The sequence below is a fragment of the Neophocaena asiaeorientalis genome, unplaced genomic scaffold (assembly GCF_003031525.2).
Source record: "Neophocaena asiaeorientalis asiaeorientalis breed wild unplaced genomic scaffold, Neophocaena_asiaeorientalis_V1.1 scaffold184, whole genome shotgun sequence".
NCBI lineage: Eukaryota > Metazoa > Chordata > Mammalia > Artiodactyla > Phocoenidae > Neophocaena > Neophocaena asiaeorientalis.
The window spans coordinates 5,996,381-6,018,434 of record NW_020185325.1 but is presented as its reverse complement, the minus strand read 5'-3'; the positions used below and the strand labels follow the sequence as shown (position 1 = coordinate 6,018,434).

General features: G+C 37.2%; 1 protein-coding gene and 1 non-coding gene across 2 annotated transcripts in view; both read left to right on the top strand.

Moving 5' to 3' along the window:
• The first annotated feature begins 2,152 nt into the window (after nt 1-2,152).
• The window catches only part of MEF2C (myocyte enhancer factor 2C), a 170,290-nt gene continuing 150,388 nt past the window's right edge, over nt 2,153-22,054 (top strand). The window contains exons 1-2 of the mRNA XM_024734346.1: nt 2,153-2,376; nt 18,790-18,876. The gene's annotated coding sequence lies outside the window, so the exon portion shown is untranslated. The remainder of the gene's footprint in view (nt 2,377-18,789; nt 18,877-22,054) is intronic.
• Nucleotides 8,484-8,590, top strand: LOC112392605 (U6 spliceosomal RNA). Its single transcript, XR_003001723.1, has one exon. It is a non-coding gene; the product is annotated as a U6 spliceosomal RNA (small nuclear RNA).

Genomic DNA, 22,054 nt, shown 5'->3' with positions numbered 1-22,054 from the left:
AGTAGAAAGGTCAAATATGAAAAACATAATAAAGTCCAGGTAAAGAAATACTCGAGGGCTTCCCTGGTGGCGCAGTGGTTGAGAGTCCACCTGCCAATGCAGGGGACACGGGTTCGTGCCCCGGTCCGGGAAGAGCCCACATGCCGTGGAGCGGCTGGGCCCATGAGCCATGGCCGCTGAGCCTGCACGTCCAGAGCCTGTGCTCCGCAACGGGAGAGACCACAACAGTAAGAGGCCCGTGTACCGAAAAAAAAAAAAAAAAAGAAATACTTGAAAGAACAATCCAATTATTTTAGAAATGGATCTTTCTCCAGAATAGCATATTGTTTTGAAACTAAATTTCCATAGTAGATTCCATAGTTCCTGAAAATTAATTAGAGCCTTGATATTAGCTACAGAAATGTACCTTAGCTTGGGGACAAAAAAAAAAGAATGAATGAATGAAAATAATATGCCAACCTCCCAAACCGTTCTGCTAACAGATTTTTGCATTTTGGAAATTACACTTGCTTTCAAGATTCTTTGGGTCATTTAAATACTTAACCTCATCTCTTTTCTCACTTGCTCATTCCCCAAGTAAGTCTAAAACCAAACAAATTGCTATAAATGTTTACCAACAAAATATTATTTTCCAAGTCATTTTTCTTAACTTTTGAAATTTAAAAGGTTTTATTACAATTAGGAAACTACTCCTGGCAAAAGGCCTCTGAAACATTGTTTCTCAGACACTAATGGGTCTTGGAAAAGTTTGAAACTCTTAATTCATTAAGACTCTGAGTAGCTGTTTTGTACCTAAGAATGAGAATTGATGGAGAAGTTGGGACTAAACACATAATTTTCTCAAATATGAGGAAAACATAAGGGTTTTGTTATGATGCATGTAACAATCAAGAACCTGTTTCTTTTTAGCAAGCTCCTAAAAAGTACCTCCCATATAATTATTAAATAAAAACACTCACTTATTCAGTACTCAGCTAGCTTTTAAACCCTGAATAAGAGAAGTACACAGTGAGAGAGGTACTTACATGGTTTCCTTGGATACTGGATGATGCCATTCAGGTCTATGTTTTTATCTGAAAGTGGTGCCCTGTGGAGAAATGAGGCTTGGTGAGTGGCTGTTTATACATAGTAAGTAAATAAGAACTTTGTTTATTTTACAAAGCACTTTTGATTTTGACCCAGATTTCTTCTTCTCATCACACCCAACCCTGGTAAATGGCAATAAAAATATGGTACAACAGGTACTTTGCACAACTCTTTTAAACACCACTTAAGAAAGCATAATTAATAAAGCAAAAGCTCTGAATGCCATGGCTAAGCACATTACTCCTTGGGCTGCTTTATATATCTTGACTACTATATTTATGTCAGATGTATCAATGAACACTGCCTGACTCTCTCTTTTCCTTCAAGAGGAATTGCTCTCAAAGCATCAATAAGGAAATTAATCTAAAAAATTCACATAAATGATAAATGTCCTTACCGTAATCACAGAGTAAGAGAACTCTAGCTTTAGCCCGCTCCTAAACACCCAGGTTGCCACAGACATTAGCTGCCATTTTAAATGTCGTAGTGGGATCCCAGATTCCCAATCGTTTAAGTGCTATGAGCATACAATTTTGACATTCAGTCTCTCAGAACTACATGCTTTCTAATTTTGGTAGCATGATTAATCCCCCCTATGTGATGAGTTTTAACCTTCTAATATATCTTTGGATCAAAAAGAACAAATGAGCTACAGCAAAGAATGGCAACTAACTTTAATGCTTAACACAATTTAATAACCTGAAATGAAGTAAATGTGTGTTATGTTTCCATTAAAAAGTTTCCAGCCACAATTAACTGAACAAAAATTCGTCTTCTTCCAAGATCATTCTTGGAAATGTAATTTTAAAGTCTGTGTGAAATAAGAAACTTACTTTTTACCATATGAAAGCAATCTCATTTTTCAGGAATGATTTTTGGATAGACTTCCGATTTGATATTTTCCATTTGAACTAGCAGCGAAGGGGCTAGTAAGGGGGGAGGAGAGGAAAGCAAGTCTGTGTTCTTTTGCCAGCACTGACAAAGGTCTGGTTGTCAGTGATACCTTTGCAGCTAAATTTACTCCAGAGTGACAGGAACAGGTGCACCTTGGCCTGCCAGACACTTGTGCACAGGGATCACGCATCTTACGGCTTGACGATCAAGGGGGGAAAGCCTGGGTCTTCATAGAAAAGGAGAGGAGGCAAAGGAAGCCCAAACTGGGGGTTTCTCTTCAAAGCCAGCTGGTCTGGCTTTATTCTACAGGAATTTTTTTACCTGTCAGAGTTTGGACAACAAAGCCCTCAGCAGGTGCTGACGGGTACAACTTCCTGGAGAAGCAGAAAGGCGCTGGTGAGTTTCAATTGCCAAAATATACTTTTTAATCTCTAAAAGTTGATTTTTGTTATCTTGGAAGAGGCACTGCTGAGGTACCTACATTCAGAAAGCTGATGAGACCATTGGAATCAGAGCCAACTAACTCAACAGTGGGTTTTCCTGGTGTAGAAAGTAGGGCTGTTACCATTTGACAACTTTTTAGAGTGAAAAAAAAAAAGTTTTTTTAAAAGAAAATGCTTCATATTTTAAATGTTGGTCTCTTTCATTACTATCTTCAGTATCTGAAAGATGAAGAATTAATTATATATATGATACTAGACTATTCAAATAAATATACAAATATCATTTCATCTCCTTTTTATCTAATTCTGTCATAATCTAAATAAAATGTTATTTTTCAATATTTCTCCAAGTAAAAATGTGAAATGGTACATGCTCTTTTCAAAAGTTTCATGGGCTAGAATTTTTTATGCATACATGTGACAGGAATATGATTAGAGAGAATATGAAATTAATTTTATTTTTAATACAATTTTAAAACATGTATTGCACAGAATATTTAATAATTAGAAGTGGCAACGTTTTCTTGTTACAAAGAGTTTCTTCAGAGAAAAATTTTCAGAATAAACAATAAACACTACTAAAGCATGTTTTTACGTCATTGATTTCCAAAATTAGAACATTTATATAAGTGGTATTTTTATTTTGTGAATTCAAAAGTTTAGGCAAAATTACTTTTTTCAGAATAGGATTTCAATTAATGCAAAATATGGAAAAATGAGACCACATGTTAGGACATATTTTTAAAAAGTGATTCTATTTCAAGGACTCATTCTTTTAACTATGCTTCACAGCATTTCTCTACAAATTGTTGTATTATAGCAAATTGAAAACATTTAAGCAAGTAGGGAGCTTAAAGCTAGGGACTATACATAGTAAACATATGAAACCATTTTAATAACCAAAATCCATATTCACAAGTAACATGGACTAATGAATGTAAAGGATGCGCAGCATACATTGATCAAGAATGCTATAAATTATTATGCATAAAATCAATTTTCTTGGCTGTGGGGGGCAAAACTGGTGCTTAAGAAGAGAAACGTTCCTACCAATATAAATTAACACTATGAGGCAATTGTTTTATTCAGACAATCCCATAAATAATTTTCAATCTACATGCTTAACACATTGTCGCATAGTGGGAAAATAATAAGATCTGATTTTTTTTAATGACCACTGTTATCTAAAACAATTTTCGGATCAATGATGACACAGATATGTCACAAATTTATATGTATCATACTCTTTCAGACTAACCTAATTGCTGTTTAAAATTATGAAATATTTGTGGTTTAAAAAGTTACCAGAAATTATCCACCCCACCAAAAAAATCTAATATTTTTAAAACACAATCTTATCTACATTTTAATGAAGCCATATTTTGAAACCTCAAAACTCAAATCTGATTTTCATTAAAATTATGACATGTAGAATATGGTTCAGAAGATTAAAGCATATTTTATTTTTTAAAAAGGAGTATACTTATTGTAGTTTCAAACTGCTATTTTTATGTGATATTTTGTCATCTTCATCATATTGATTCTGGCACCTGAGTAACCATGGCCACTGAAATTTTTAGATAACTTCATTAGTCTCTTAAAGAATGAATATGTATTCCATGCACTTCATAATTTTTTTTATTTACCTGGTCTGTTAAATACTATATTCTGAAAGAATCAAAGTACTCGATTTTAAAGATGACTAAGTACTGCAAAACTGAACATACACTTTTAAGTCAACTTCGAAATTACATTTTAGTTTTTGTGTGCAATACAATTGGCTATAATTATAAATACTGTTTGTCATTAACACTAAGTATAAATAACACAAAAGCTTCTTCCAAATTATTTTTTATGACTCTTGTGAATTATTTAAGTGTGACTGAACCTATTAGAAACAGTTAGGTATAGCCCAAATTTTTCTAAATAACTAAAATTTATAATTTTAACCCTGCCCTAAATTGTTGGCTTAATCTAAAATTCTATGATATTTTCTTTTACTTATGAGAAAAAGCTTTAACTCCTAGTTTGACATGCAACTACATGTTTGTCCTTTCTGATAAACTTTCAACTTTCAGGTCAGTAAAATACCTATGCCAACGACCGCAATGTATGGGAATGGTTTCTTTTAATAAGCCTTAGTTAGAAACTTGGCTTAAAGTTGCAATGACTAAAAGTTTAATTGTAAAACACATGCACCTTAAGCATTATTTGTAATACATCTTCATATCTTAAGGACAGCTTATAGTGGAGACAAATTAATTATTCTCCCCTTTCAGAAAGACATTTGAAAACCATTTTGTTTACCTTGTATATTCATAGGGAAAATCTTGGTTCTCCCCGCAACTAACTTCAATAAATTTTATTCTGAATATCAATCTATTTAATTTCAGGACAAAGAAGTTTCCAGCTAAAATGGTTTACTTGTAAGTATTTAAAGAAACAAAAATATTTTGGCAGCTTTATATGTATCTCCTCATTGACCAGCCACCTGACTGACAGCTGTCAACTGTCTGTGGGCCAAATGTAACCCAGTAAAGATAAAAATTACATATTACTCATCCTTGTTGATAATACCTGGTGCCAGTAGGTTTTCAAATAGGAATAACTAGACTGTAGATATAAAGAGGTAAAAGAGGAATCATTTTAACTGCCTACCATGGCTCCTTTGTCACTAACTTGTTTCCCCTTCTTTTTCTTATTTATCCCATTTCTCTCAATGTCCATATATCACACCTACAAAGTTAATTTCCTTAAGGAAACTTCATATGTAAGTAACAAGTATGTGTCCATGAAAATACTGAGCAGTCAGGTAATGATGGCCACACATTTCTTTCAATCAAATCTCCTTTTAAGCTCATGGAATCTTTGAAAGAGTCTTTGAAGCTTTCAACTACTCATTTTAAAGAAAATGAAACAGAAGCACAAAAATGATATTTACCCAAGGGCACCAACCTGAGGATGTAGATGCAGACTTGGAACTGTCTCACAACTTCATGATTGTTTTTTCTGTTAGACTTAAAACGTGTGGACTGTAAAACTATAAGTAAAAAAGAGCACATGGAAAATTAATGTGAGTTACATTTCTTTGGAGAACCATTTTCAGTTACCAAATTTAATACCTTAGTAGAGAGATACAATTTTATCAGAGCATATTAAAATGTAGTTTTAACAAAGAGCAAAAATACGTTAAACTGTCTATGGTATAAATTCTTCTTTAGTTTCTCTTTACCATTTAAACTGATTTCCAAACTGAAAATATTTATGGTGCCTATGAAGTAGCAGAAATAAAATATGATCAATGGCAGCATATATGTTTAGAAGATGAATGCAGAAATGAAAAGTCAGGTTGAAATTTTTTTTATATATTAGGGGATGATTAAAAATACCAAATATACCGAAGTATAAGCATATGTATAATACTGAAGTGCAGAATATATTAAACCTTCACATAACTGACTCAACAACGAACTAGCTTGTGCATGTATGTGTATTAATTACTAAAGCTCTCTGGACCCCAGAGGCTTCATCAGCAAGTGCTTCCTAACAGCTAAGAAATTCTATAACTCAATAATCCTGTATTGATATAAGTATCTGATACTTATTCATATAATTATTACTTTTATTAATAAAAATTTATATTGCTATAATTTGTTGATAATGCTGTACAACACACTGATTCAAGGTCATGAAAATATATTCAAATTTTTTCTGACCCTTCAGAAAAGAAATTGTTTAGGAGATATCTACCACGTTCTGAATTTAAAGTAATTTATATTAACCCTGGGCTTTGGAGAAATATTTGCCTTTGAGAAGTGTTTGCTTAAAATCCAGACTTGGAAATGAATCCTTTTAAAAAGGAGTGGGGAGCTTAAAACATTGATATAGGATACGGGAAGAAAATGTGGGCAGGGTTTCCCTGCAAGGAATTCATCTAAAATAATCTCCAACGGCTCTATGATACCATTTAGCAACTAAATTATATATCTAAATTTACAAATGAATTTGCTTATTCTATTACATTTAGTCCAAATCAACATTAGTCATTAATCAGCAAACCATTTAACAATATGCAATAACAGTATGCAAATCAATTGCAAGCAAAATAATCAGTACAATAATATCCATTTCTAACAACTGGGAAAGACAGAGGTGTCGTAGCAAAATATGCAAAATCACAAGACTTTCACATAAATTCAGTCATCTCCCTGCATCTCAAAGGGGTGTTAGTGAAAGTGAATGACTTGTTCCTCGTCTGCCTTTGAAGGATCATAAATGTTATTTCCTTAGAGCTGAAGACTGCTGTCCAAAGAGCACCAGAGCAGAAGTAGGCAGCTAAACTGCAGTCTCTGTTTCACTACTTAAGTCATTTTGTAACTGGAAACAACTCATGTAACCTCTGTGAGGCTACTGAATAGATGAGACTCTTTGCTGGGCTGTGTGTAAATCATAGGAAAGGAAGTTTTAGTTATCCAATAGAAGGGGTTTCCTCTGCTGGGAGTGAAGTCCCAAAAGGATTCTAGGACATACTGGTGGGATTCTGCCTGCAACGGCATGCCCTGCCCTCTCCCTATTGCTGTAAGTAGCCCACCATGTCAGCATTCCAAATAATTAAAACACCAGTATTAACCTATGAAATCAGCAGGCAAAACAAAATCACTTTGTAATACACTACTGTCCAGCTGGCCATATTTTTCCCACTTGGGTAAATGGAACATGAAAGGTCTTAGCCTCAAAATGATATTATCACTCATAGCTTTGAACTTTTCAGTGTATTCTATAAGGCTGAGCTGATACAAAGGACTTAATGGTCATTTAATGTTTTCAGTTTTATGAAATGGGAGACTTGAAAATTTTTTTTATTGAAGTATAGTTGACTTACAATGTTGTGTTACAGGTGTACAGCAAAGTGATTCAGTTATACATACATATATATTCTTTTTCAGATTCTTTTCCATTATAAGTTACTACAAGATATTGAACATAGTTCCCTGTGCTATACAGTAGGGAGACTTTTTTAACCAAAAAAACATTCACTATACTCACTGCCGCAAGCCAGCATGTGAATATGTTTGTTCGCGTCAGAAAAACATTGGTACAAGAAAAAGGCGTGGCAGAGAACCCCTAATCTGAAGTGTTATAAATATCTGGATCCCAGAGAGGTTAATGGAAGCAGCTGGGTATGGAGAGAGGTTAAAAGGCTGGGAATGTGGATCCCTGTGTTGCCTGGGATGCCTGTGTTGTAAAGGCCCCTCATGCCTAGTAATTACTCTGCAGACAGAGGTAATTACAAGGACATAAGGAACATTTGTATTGATTGAACGCCTCTTTCGTGAAAAGTCACATCTCTTAAGTGACCAAGAACAACGCTAGTCCTGGGTTTAGGGAATCTAGGCTCACAGTAGCTGGCAGTCACTGAAGCATGCACGTGTTTGTAGGCCAGTTGTCACTAAAGGTAGAGGTTCCTGGATCCAAAGCTCATTTTACAGGTTTTGCCAAGATTCTGGAATCCAAGGAGCATATTCCACCCAAGAAAAGATAAGCACTACCCCTTAGATAAGTGAAGATGAAGAAGTGTACAGAAATTTAAGAGAATTAGGTCCTCACACTGCTTAATCAGTTTTCTAATTACCATGGGCAGAGTATATGTGACACGTATTTTTTCGCTTGTTTATAATATGAACCAAGACAGGCAATGGAAAAATTTGTACCATTTTGAACTCTCATTCTTACTATTTTGAAAGGCATTCACTAACTTAAAAGCTCCATAAAACTTGTTAAGATGAGTTGGGAGAACAGGAACGAATAATGGAGAAAAGGGAAGGTTATGGAATTAGGACTTCACAGATTTTACGCTTACCCCTACATTAAGGCACTGGTTTGCAAACAAAATGTACATTAAGAGACAGCGGAGAAGCTAGTTAAAATGCAGGTTCCAGAGGCTGAGGCTCAGCGGGCCTGCAGTGGGGCCCAGAAATACGGGCACTCTGATAAACTGTTCTCTGTGCTCAATTGTTCAGTCCTCACTAGAGCCTTCTCTTCTTTAAGAGGATAGTTCTGGTGCTCGCTTCGGCAGCACATATACTAAAATTGGAACAATACAGAGAAGATTAGCATGGCCCCTGCGCAAGGATGACACACAAATTCGTGAAGCATTCCATATTTTTAGGGAACAAAACTGAGTTATTTGTGGTGAGGTGGATGGACCTAGAGACTGTCATACAGAATTGAAGTTAAGTCAGAAAGAGAAAAACAAATACCGTATGCTAACACATATATATGGAATCTAAAAAAAAAAAAAAGTTCATGAAGAACCTAGGGGCAAGATGGGAATAAAGATGCAGACCTACTAGAGAATGGACTTGAGGACACGGGGAGGGGGAAGGGTAAGCTGGGACAAAGTGAGAGAGTGGCATGGACATATATACACTACCAAATGTAAAATAGATAGCTAGTGGGAAGCAGCCGCATATCACAGGGAGATCGGCTCGGTGCTTTGTGACCACCTAGAGGGGTGGGTTAGGGAGGGTGGGAAGGAGGGAGATGCAAGAGGGAAGAGATTTGGGGATATATGTATATGTATAGCTGATTCACTTTGTTATAAAGCAGAAACTAACACACCATTGTAAAGCAATTATACTCCAATAAAGATGCTAAAAAAAAAAAAAAAGAGGTCAGTTCTGCTCTACAGTAGCAAGAAACTGGAACTTAGGGATCTCAGGTCCTGAAAGATCAAAGCAAACGTGTGGATACAGCTATAGATGTTACATGTCCACTGTTACTTACTGTCTGATATAACTGTGCTTAAGTAGTTTATTTATTTTACTTATTTGCATGTGGATTGGCAAATGATAAGGTTCACCCAACACTAGTGATAAGCCAAAAATCATTCTCAAGTTCTACTTAAGTTTCAGGCACTAGATAGTATAGCTTGAAATCTGAAGAATGGCTTGAACTGACTCTTCAGGCAAGTCATGAAAAAACAGCACAGACAGTGCTTATTTTAAGTATGCATGCATACACATTCAAGTTTTGGAATACTCAATTAGTCATCACTGACCTATGGAGTTTAAGAGGTTACAGCCTAGTGATAATGTAAGGAAACCACAGGCTTTAGTCTCCCATGTGCAAGTCATTTTTGTGGCCATAGGCTACACAAACTAGAGTCTCACAGCTGCATAAGGTGAGGTGAGAATGTGTGGATGGATGAACACAAATCGTTCGCAAATACTAGATAAACAAGGCAAGCATGTGCTTTATTCACTGTGAGTTAACCACCATTGTAATCAAAGAGTAATTATAGTGATTAATAACAAAAATAATCATAGAAACTCTTCTATGACCATATTGTATACATCATCGATTGTTTAGAAGTAAGCTCCTTTGTTAGTGGTATTTTATTTGGAAGTGATTCAGAGAAATAGAAAAATATCATTAATGAAACCCTATGGTTGTGAAACAAAAAATGTAGCTTTCCAAAGCAATGAAGAAAAATCTGATTAATTGTTAATAACCAGTTGTGTTGGGGGTAGGGGGGCTTTGCTGAGTTTACAACCGAAAATAAAAGATTTACAGCTGAAAGGAAAGAGATGGAGCAGAAAAGATGAAGGAAAGACGAAAGAAGGGGAAGAGGAAGGAAATGGAAAAGATGGGAGTAAATCTATTGATGAGCTATTTAACTATTTCTGAAGGGGTCAAAAGGAACAGAAAAATTGTAGAACGCAATCCCTTTTTAAGTGGTGTTCAAATTTACTTAGAATCGTATTTCTTCATTTCTGAATAAAGTGATTCCATTTGATATGGATGCTCCATATTTACAGGTTTAATGCTATACAAGGTTGGAAAATATTTATGTGCCCCATCTTTGCACATAGCAAGATGCTTTATCAGTGGTTTCACAGAGGAGATAAAGGGCAGAATGCATTTTTCCCTCCAAGCTTGTATCTCTCCCCAGCCCTTCCAAATTCTTCCCTCATCCAGGTAGCAACACTATTCTCATCACAGGGTTCTTATACCCCCTTCAAGATGTTTCTGGAAGAATAATCACTAATTACACCTCTGGTGGCTTTTGGAGTGGGGACAGAAGGGAGTGCACACAGAGTAAGACCAAGTGACAACCCAGTAGGCTGTGGCCCACGGGACCTGCAGTAACTGTGTGCCTCTTATGCAAAGAGGGAACAGAAAAGGTGACCAGAACAACAGGTACTAAAGAGCACCAATTTTTTCTAAATAATAAGTGGACAATTTTTCAAGGATCAGGATATTTTGCTGATAGAGAACACGTTTTCCAATCCCAACCTTTTCAAAAACAATAAAATTTCTTCCTCAAGTAAGAGCCAGGCTTCCCACTGATTTGCACCCAGGACATACCTATGTCAGCAACTGAAATGGCAGCGGGCAGGAGGGAGCTGAGACATACTGACAGTCTCCTCCCCAAAGCATCTCCTGACCAACACAGCAGGGAATTTGTGGAATCTGTGTAATCACAGATACTCCTTTGGATTCAGAAAACTTTTGAAGAGAAGTTCATTGAAAGGAGTAACACGTTTCTACTGCATCACTAAGTAAATGGGGTTGGAGTGCCTGTCTCCTCTGGTAGAACACAGTCCAAGAGAATTCTGGAACGTAAAGAGACTTCTGAGGAAGGAAAGGACCTTGTGGGTCACATCAGGGAAAGGCCATGCTCAATAAAGAGCTATTACTGATTTTAAGAATTGCTGCTGGGTGAGTAGAGCATGCCAGAGTGAAAGGAGGACAAGCTGAAGGTGAGTAGAGGGAAGATGGCGACACAAAGACAAGCCTCAGCAGCCTTACCACACAGATAATGTTGATTTGAAAGGACTTAAAAACTCAGATTTAATAGGAAGCCACTAATTTACATTTATGCTAAGTTTCCTTCGATTTAAGAGTAAGATTATGTAATCAATAAGCAATTTAGAAGATGTCTGATGTAGCCTTATTCTGGGCAAATGGATATATAATTATTTTCATAAGTCTGATAAAACCAAATATGAATACAAAAAAAAATTCTCTGAGAAGAATGTTATATGGAACACTGACGAGGATAATATAAATTGGTCACCCCAAAACATAAGACTTCTTGATATAATGTATATTGGTTTGATCAACATACTGTCTTAAATGTTTTATATTTATTTCAAATATGAAATGCTCTAATATGAAATAAAACTGCTTTGAAACATGAAAGCTGATAGAAAAGAAGTCAGCTTCTAAAATTTGTTAGATAACTGACATTGAGATGTTTTTCAAGAATATGTGATAGCCCTCGAAAATGAAATAGTATAATGATAGCTAACATTTATTGAGCATTTTCTACATGCCAAGCACTAAGCGGCTACACAAATACAATTTCATGTCCTTCTGTCAGCAAAATTATCATCCAGGGGAGGTTCTGCCACTTTCCCCATTTTACAATGAGGACATTTAGAAAATTAAGGTCAAACAGTTATTAAGCATCTGAGACTGGATTTTAACCCAGGGTCTCTGATTTACTCTTTCCTGTCTGTTGGACATTCTCTGGAAAGGTATTTCCCACAATGTTCATACAATGATGCACAACTTTTCATTAGTGAAACTGATTCTTTTTTAAGTGATCAGACCTTTCATGAGTGTTAGTCACTAAAATGTCTCCTTAAAGGCTACACCACATTCATATTAGGGACACCCTTGAAATTTCCCTTTTGTATCTGCGATTAGTGTCAATTTATGAGGCAGATATCAAATAATCTGCTGCTTTATAATCACATCATAGTTTCTAACAAGCACCTTGTTCATTACACTTGGTTTGGATTTAGTTTTAGCAACAAATTCATCCTTAATGATAATGATTTGCCAACAATCAGACTGTTAAGACTGCAGAGCAAATTCCTAAGGATATTTCTGTTGAGACTTAAATGCAAAGACGTCATTACTGAAATAAGCAAATAACCTCCTAAAGCATCTACCTTGAAGAGGATGACACAGGGTTAGACACATATTTGTGAAATCTTTTTCTGGTGGGGAAAAAATATCGATTATATCATCTCCTGCTCTCATCATGCCTGTAAGTGAGCAAAGTTTATTATGAGTATAATGAATCAGTATAGCATTGTAGCTAAAGGCATCTATTGGAAACAAAGCAACATAGTTTCACATCCTTTGGCACTTAAGAGCTATGTGACCTGGGGCAGGTAATGTTACCTCTCTAAGTTTCCGTTTTAAACCTATATAAAATGGAGAGAACAGTACCTTCTAAAACGTTGTTGTTTAGATAAAAAGAAATAAAGCTTATAAAGCAGTTAATACAGTATTAATCTAACACTGATAAGTAGTGAGTGGCCATTAAATATTACGCACTCTGAACTTACTTATTTCAACCCACATTCTAATAAGATAGTGTTATTTTCGCACATATACTGCAAATATATTTGTATTAATAATATGAATATTATTTATATAGAAATATTTAGCTACAATTTATTTTAAAAACCTTCTATAAGAAATCAGACCTCTTTGGTTTGGGTCTTTGACGCAATGAACTAATGTCTACTGGTAAAACAAACTGGTTTTAATCACTGACTTAAATTTTAAAGTTTTATGGCATTTTACTTTTAGTTCTCATCATATTCCAAAATAATTTAGATAGACTTTATCCCAAATAATGAAAATTAATTCTCTCTCTACCTAGTAAATTAGAATATAGATATAATTATTTATCTCCTTGTTTTTAAATCTAGTGAGTATTGGAAGCATATAAATCTATGCGTGATCTTGCCTTTTTGAAAAAATAAAATTTTATATTGTTTTGTTTGGTTTAAAATTTTAGCTTATAAATGAAATATTTTAGAAATAATTTTTAAGTTCTCAGCTAAGTAAAAAACCATCATCTGGAAAATTACCTAGAGAGAGGAAACAAGGTAATGTGGTAGCTTTATTTTCTCCTTTCAAGAATCTTTTGTCTTAACTTGGTGTTCTTAGTGAGGAGAGCTAACATGAACACCACATATAAAAGGCTTATTAACGATCTTTGAGTCTGTTTTTTTCCTGTAGTGCATATTTATACCTATCATGACATCAACAGGAATCATACACATCCCAAGTGGGACTTATTAAATAAACAAAAAAATGCAAAATGCCATGGTTTCTGTTTTTCAAGAAGTGGCAAACAGTCTCCTAGACATAGCTGTAAAGTTGATTATGTGTCCAACACAGAACTACTTCTAGTAGTTCCCCCCTTCCCAGCAGGCCTCTGCTGAGCCCCGTTGCCATAGATGGCCATCAGACATTTGGAATGACATCAGGAGATAATCTGAGCAAGCTCTGCCCTAAAGAATTCAAGCTAGCAGGAGACCAAAGATATCAATGTCTTCTTGGCTGACAACAGCATAAAAAGGTCAACCAGGGTGAAAAGAGGATGGACGTGGAGTTTCCAGCGCCTTTTCAACAACCAAGCAGCTAACAAGTATAAGGAAGCATACCTCAGGAAAACAAATAAATAAAGATAAAGGAAGCCCAAAAGTATCCAAGAGGCACCATTCCTGTGAAAGGGAAATAAGGCAACCTATAGCCACTGAGTCAGGAAATTTTAGGATTAAAGAGGTCTCTATCTCTTGAAGGTAAAACTCACAAACAGATCTCATCCAGAACTAATCCCCACCTCTCTTACAACCTACTTCTCCAACTTTTTCTACTGTGACAGCCCAGTATGGGTGAAGATGGAACTTAATGATGGAGAAATAGAAATCCTTTGCAGGAGAATAAGAATGGCTAACTTTTACTGCAGTTTACCACTTTCCTAGCTCTGTGCTTCACACTGAATAGCTCGTTGAATCCTCATAACAAAGTTTTGAGGGTAGGCACTTTATGTTCCACATTTTATCCATGAGGAAGCTGAGGCCAAAGGGAAGTTCAGTAAGTTGTGCATAACCATACAGTTACCACGGGATAGTGAACCCGCGTCCCCTGCATCGGCAGGCGGACCCCCAACCACTGCGCCACCAGGGAAGCCCCCAACTGGCTTTTGATCACATAGATTCTCCCTAGTCAGACTAGCCTTTCATTAGTCAGCCATGGAGAGGTTGAGGTTTCTAGTACACTGCAAGCACTTGAAGAATTTAAAAGATTTTCTCTTAGGCTATCAGATTTCAGGGAAAATGGGAAGAATGCTTTCTACCATGAACCACATGCAAATGGTAAATCTGTAAGAGAAATAAGACATTAATTCAAATATGCATCAGCTCAGGAGAAATTCAAGCTTTAAAAAACACTTTCTTGTTATTTTTAAAAATTATTTATCATTCATGAGTACTCTTATCTGAACACTTAGGGGTCCTTCCCTAAGGGTTAACTTAAAAGCTAATTACCATAAATGGCCAGAATTAATACCAACATTTCACCCCGAAATAGCAATAAGAAATATAGGGGATAATCATGGCAAAACCAACCAACCAACCAAAGCATTGAAGTTAGAAAGTTTGTGCTTTGCCTCTAAATCTGTATAATGTCTTCTGTTGTCTTTCATGTCTCAAATAGTGTAATTTGTAATTAAGTTTTGTTCATGTTATAAACCTTTCCAGTCAAATGCCACCCTAGTGATATCAGTCTAAGACATAATCAATATATCTGATAACACCTTCATCGAATTTGAGGAAGATTATGCTTTGCTAACAATTCTCACCTTATGTAACACCTTTCCTCCCTGCCCTTAAGAGTGCTTTCAGCTGTAACTGTAAAAGGATAATTCCATTTCCTCAGAATTTTTTAAATAGAAGTACAATATTATACCAATTAGTCTCTTTAAAAAGGCATTATACAAATCCAAGACACTACCAATAATAAATTTTTAGTTTGGGAGATAGCATCATTCCCCATACACCTTATTCTTTATTAAATGGAATTTCTTCCTGGAAGAATACTTAAGAAATATTTTTCTCTTGTAAAAGGAAACTGTTGTCTAAAATCTTCTGTCAGGTCACCTTTCTGTAGAGTTAATTTGCTTCACTAACCCCAGGCAACTGCCCTGGGCTGGCACAAAGTGTACTATACCCTGTCAGGTGACCTTATCTCCTTTCCAAATTGATGTCATGATTTGGGGGCACATCTCTTAACTTCCCTTCCTTGTAAAAAATTAGTTACTGCCTTAAGTGTTCCCTAAGACCTCTTTCAGCAGGAAGATACTGAAATTCTGACTTTACAACTTTTCACACTAGTGCCAAGAAATACAAATGCCAAGAGTGTCCTAAAATTTACTGGTATCATAAAGCAGGTTCTTTCTTTTTTAAACCATATTCATTTGAAATTCTATAGCAGCACATGCCAACAGAACTCTATGTCATGACGGAAACGTTAAAATCGGGCAGTCAGATAAGGTAGCCACTAGCCGCCTGTGGCTATTGAGCTCCTGAAATGTGACTAGTGTATCTGAGGAACTGATTTTAAATTTTATTTAAGTTTATTTAACTCAAAGAACCACAATGTGGCCAGGGGCTGCCATATTGGTAGCAGCTTATAGCTTCAAGAACATGACAAGATAAACATTCTACATCTTTGATTTATTCAGCCAGGTACAGCGCTACGCCTTTGGAGCACTAATCTTCCCAGAGCTCCACAGACAGAAACACAGCACAGGCATTTCCACTTCGTGCTGATAATTTAGCAAGAGATCCCCGTACCGTTCTCACGTGCAAACCAATAAAGAGAGATGGAAGAGGAAAGGAAATTTGGGGGATTTTTTCGTGTTTTCTCCCTCGTATCCCATTTCTCCTTGTAGTTTGTGGCCTTTCTCTAGCCAAGATGCGTACATATCCACTGAGGGAGCTTCACTGCTAGAGCCAACGGTTATTTGCTGGTTTTTTAAAACAGTCCTATGGACACCCCGAGAGCTTGGGCTAATAAATCAAGCTCGTGGACCCCCGTCCTTTCCTCCCGGTGTGCCAGGTGAGAAAGCAGGCTGGCTGGCGCTGTACCCGGGCGGCGGCCCGACCTGCGCGCACCACCCCCTCGCTCTCCCAGGCTTGCGAAGTGCTGCGGCGGAGCGCTCGGGCCGCCTGTGCAGCCGGGCGCCGACAGCGTGCCAGCGCTTTGTGCACGTGCGTGGGTGGGCTCACTCTGTGCGTGGCTCGGCGCTTGCGCCCAGAGTTGCGGGGTCGTCTTTCGCCAACCAAGGGTAAATATCCTCCAGGTCCCCCCACCAGACCAGTAGGGCACCTCCCGTGACGCCGCCACCGCCCGTTTCCAAAACCCACCCACCACCGTTGCGTCCTCCTCCGTTCCCGGGAGCCCGCCACGCGGCCTCCTCGCCAAGCCACCGGCCGTTTGCCTCCCCCGCCAACCCGCTCCCAAGCGGTGACTTCCCCGCTCTAGACGCCACCCGGTGCACGCCCCGCCGAGGCAGCTCGGCCTCCCCTCCGCGCGCCCAGGCCCAGCAGGCCCCCACAAGGGCCAGAGCCCGCTTCCTCCTCGCCTGGGGCGCTCGCACGTGGCGCACTCACCCCCTACCAGCTGCCTCCGAGCTCTAGACACGCTCCCGGGAGGGAGCCCCCGCTCAGCTCCGTCCGCGCGGGGAAAAGTGGGTGGGGGTAAGTGGAGACCGACACAGAAAGGAGGGTATAGGTGGTGAGAGCGGTGTTAGAGGGGAGGACCGGCAATAATTGGCTGGCTTTGCGGCTGCTGCGCCTCTGCTGAACGCCTAGCCAGCGAGGATTCACTTTCCACACAAATCAACCTGAGGGACTGCTGCTGCCCGCAGTCAATAACTCAGCGGACTGAGCTGCTGAAACGAGAGGCGTCCCGGGTCTGGGTCTTTAAAAGGGGCTGTCCGGACTGAATCCCAGCCTTGTTCTTCCCAGACAAAGGAGTGGGCGCCAAAATGCAGGGCGGTATTTTTAACCCCCATGCCTACCCCGATCCCATGTAAAGATCTTTTGAAATTAAAGGGCACACACATAGAGGTATCTAGAAAAAACAGTTAAAAGGGGAAGTGTGAAAATCCTTTCTTTGAATTGAAGGGTTCTGTGATATTTCAAGAAATGGGTTAGAATCAATGTTCTGAAGAACATTTAACAATTTTGTAAATAAAAGGTAAAGTCTATTAAATTTAGCCATGCATATGGATACTTTTTAATGAACTACACATTCGCAAGAAAATTAATGATCAAGCCTTATTTGGGCATACTGATCCAGGAAAAGGAAGAAATGTAATTTGTAGCGGCATTTTAAAAAGCTTTAACATAGCTTTCAGACATTATTTCATGAAGATTGCATTTCTGTAAGGTGAAAAGGCCCTGGGAGATGTGTATTATGATTCCTGCTTAATAGACTGTAAAACCAAGCAGAGCTGGGAGAATGGTAATTCACCAGGTCACCTAGTACTGACTACCAAGTTGAGACTAACTCACTGTGGGCCTGAGTCTAAAAGACTAAACTCACCTAACACCCCTAAAATAAAAGTGGCCAAAATTCTTCATTTCTCCTTGACTGTGAAGCAACTTAAAAATAAAAATAAACTTAAGAATGTCAACCCAAATATAGAGGCTTTGTAAGTCTTAATGACTCTTGACTATGAAAAGTCTTCTTGCTAATACAAATGGGAAAATGGTTATTGACCTTCACGGTCTGATATGTCTCAAGGTTGGGAGGACTAGACCATTCTGAAACCAAGGAAAAGTCCATTTGTGTGTTCAAAGTCATTGAAAGCTGGCTTCAAACGGAGACTAGAACACAAGAGCTCTTGTCTGTACTCAGTACAGTTAAACACTCCTTGGAAGGATCAGGTATTATTGGTAATAGAATTCATTAAGTGTACTGAATTCACATCCTTAATCCCAAAGTATTAAAATTGGCTTTTAAGCATATAAAAAAGCCCTTTCAGCAACTTTAGTTGCAACTTCAGTATCCCAACTAGACAAATTTTGTTAGCTTGAAATATGGATTTGACTTTCTTCCTTGTAATTCTTCATCAGGTATTAAAATATACAAAAATAAAGATAAATATAGGATCTTTAGATATGAGATAAAGGATATGATTAAACCTTGGCTTGGAATAACAAATCCTTTTTATATTGCAGATTCTCAATCACAAGCAGTCCATATGGTGTATACTGTGCATGGACTGAGGCCGTACCTAAAGAATTTTTGAAATTTAACTATTTGGCACTATTTATATTACAGGTTATAGGTATTATCACAATTAATGATCATTTTAATTATTTTATATTCAATACACGTTCATTTGGTTTAAAATTAGAATTAACATTAATGTTGGTTCAGATTAGAAGTTTTAGAAATAAATTAATCTGAATGTATTTTGGTATCAACATTCTTTAAAAAATTTTTTTTAACTATTTACCTTGTACTTATGCATTTTAAGGTGCCAAAGAAGAGTTGCAAACTGTGAAGTAACTTCTATGAAGAGATGAAGTGAAGAATGGAAGGCAAATGACTGTATGTGTATGTGGTAAGTGCTTCACGTTTGTTATCATCCATCACAAAGTTAATTCATAAAGGTAAAACTGCCACAAACTCTTTGTCATTAATTACTTATAATGTTAACATGTATAAAAGTGATAGAGTCTTGCATAACCATTAGGTGACTTATCATATAGCAATACTATACCATTTTGCTTAAAGCTCTCATGTCACCTTTCAGGGCATACCTTTGCAAGTCTGTTTTACAATTAATCCATTTCAGGGGAAGTTTTGTATGTCATCTCTACTGTAACTATAAAAAGATATAACATTTTTTTATGCTCTTGGAATTTGTATCTTACTATTTTTTATATCTGAACTTATATGTTCAGTTATCATGTTTGTGTTGAAAGTATTCTGGCTGAAGAACAGATACTATACAGTTGAATAATATTGAGGGGTAGATTAATCTATAGACTTTCTTCATTTTAGGGTGGGTTGCTGTGGCAACCGCCCCAGCTTACTTTAGAATAATTTTTTAAAGCTCACTTCAAGAGCTACACCCAGCGTGGGCCAAGCTTAAAAGCAGGCAGACCCAGAGCACAGGTAGACTGCTGATTTAATGTAGGGAAGTAGTAAGAAGTGGAGGGTGGAGTAAGATGATATGCAACCCTGAACAGAAATTAGAAATGAGCTTTCCCTAGAGTTAAATCCTGAGTCATGCTCTCTGTAACTTCTGTGGCACTTTAGTTAAATATATTGCTAAATGATTCTTTGGGGGGAAAAAAACAAGTTAATATGTATTTACATGTTTAATAAAGCACTTATGATACTTATTTAATGAAGGAAATATTTGGTGATTGGGAAGAAAAAAAGCTGGTTTAAATAGTACATCAGTCCCAGACATCATTTTCTCTTACAGGAAGTGTCACCTTTTATTTAACAGGGTAGGCCACTAGCTTCCAATTGGCTTAAAGGGTATAAGAATTTTCTACTTTCCAATCGTAGAACTGGAATAGATTGGAGAAATCATTTAATGCGTAAGCAAACTGAAGCCCAGAAAGGACACGCTCGTTAGTTGGGCACAAATCTTGAACCAGAGAATCCAGGCCTCCTAACACCTAGTACTTGCTTCTCCCGACACCAGAAAATACTCTCATCCTAGCCAAGTACCATTTGGTGGCCAGGATCAGGATGATTTTGGTTTAAAAAAAAAAAAGAAAAATTCAGAAGTATTTAAAGATGAACACAAAGCATGTCTTGGATTAACCACTTTGTGGATTACCAGTGAATAATTTTAAGTCTCAGGCGGCTTTCTTCTATTGTATATTTCTGCACACTTCTGTTCCACTTCAACTATAAAGGCTCATGGGAGGGAAACAAATGCTAATATTAACTTAGGTCACACATAATTAAGAAGCTAAATCTGCTGAGGGGAATATCTTATATTTTAAAAGGCCAACTGTGATATAATCCAGATCTAAATTGTTTTCAAACTATCCACAATGTGGGGTTATACATACATTTGAATGCTTGTATTATCATTGATAGTTATGGGTTTGTTATAATGTTTATTATTAAATAATTCTTAAAAATGTTAAAAGGTAAAACAGTTTTCTTTTTGAAGGAAAATAAAACTAAAGAGTACTGTGGTGAGAGTCATGTATTGCCTATGTCTTATTTGCTCATGTAAAATAAGCTGTTACAATTCATTATGTTAATTTCAGACATTATGGCAATAAACAAATGTTCCTACAAACAATTTGCTTTGTCAGGACGTTTGTGAATCTCGAAAAATTAACTTCCACCCTGTATAGACATATCTTAGTATTCAAAATGTCGATGCACCTTTAAATTTTTGGATTTTTTTTGAAGTTGTACCTTAAATGAAAACCTGATACAGATTATCTCTGCCATATTATTGAAATGAATTCATGGTAGTAGCAAACTCACCAGATGAAAAGCAAACAGGCAAACAAATATATTGTAGATACTAATCTGCAAGAAATAATAGTATTTCAGATAGTTTTTGCTTTGTGACAGTTTGCCATGCTCTCCTATAACAATGGCAAAAGATTCATCGATTCGGGGCTGATAGTCACAATGGAGATGAGCCAGAAGCCTGAAGATTATTCAGATCTAGTTGTACTTGCCTGTAAAATCAACCTTCCCCTTTCAAGTGAAGCCTTGGGGCAGACACCTAAATGTTGAGCCCACTCTTCTGAGAAAAGCTACTCAGATCAAATAGCCCCTATAATGAAGAAGGAGGCATTTTGATTCACACTGCCCTCATGCATTAAAATAGTCTGGAGGCACAGTGCAGAATTTAACGGGAAATGGAACTAGTCATTGAGTTAAACACATAGTGCTGAGAGGAATTTTTTTAAAGTGAGGAAATATCTTTAATTAGCTAGATATTTCAGTATACTACTATTGTGTACTCTGGTACATTCAGTATTTTTATTTCCCCAATGTATTTTCTCTTCTTCTTTTCACAATATTAAAAATTTTTAATTTGGTTTAAACATTTTATATAGTCTGTAGTTCTACTGGCATGTAATCTTATCTTTTCATGGTTTGTGTACTAGTTGGTATATTTTATCTTTGGCTTTATTGGGCGTGGTGTAATTGGATAGGGAGGGGAGGTGCTCAATCCCTAGTAGCCTTTCCTAAATCTTGAATATTAACCTTTTTTCTTTTTGATAAGGAAAAGTATTTACTGGCCTTAAACCTTAATATAAGTATCTTCCTTATCAGTCTCTGTTGCTGCTTCCTGTGCAGCTGAAACTCTTCAGGATAAGTGAAGTCATCAGCTATCGGATAGGGAAGCCTAATGCATTTGGGAAGTTGGTTTAGTTTACATGTTAATGCCTTGGATAAAATCCAGTAAGGTGTGGAAGAGATATTGTGGGAGAAGGGAGGGGGAAATCTCCGAGGAAGCTGCCGCCTCGGTAAATATTTCCAACCTGATTAGAAAGTTCATGGCCCGGAGATGAAGTCGAGAGTTCAAATACTGGTAATCCTTTTATTATTTTGTACATTACTAACACTTGAGAAGCGTTTCGGCTCCCTTTCTAGCCCTCCAGCCTCTCAGGGCCGAAACCCGCGTATTCTGGGCGTGAAGGAAAAGCGCGCTGGAATCGAGTGCTGCAGACATCCTGGACTGGGGCTTTTACGCGTGAGTAACGGAGGAGCGCTCGGACCGGTGGAAGAACGAAGTGGTTAAC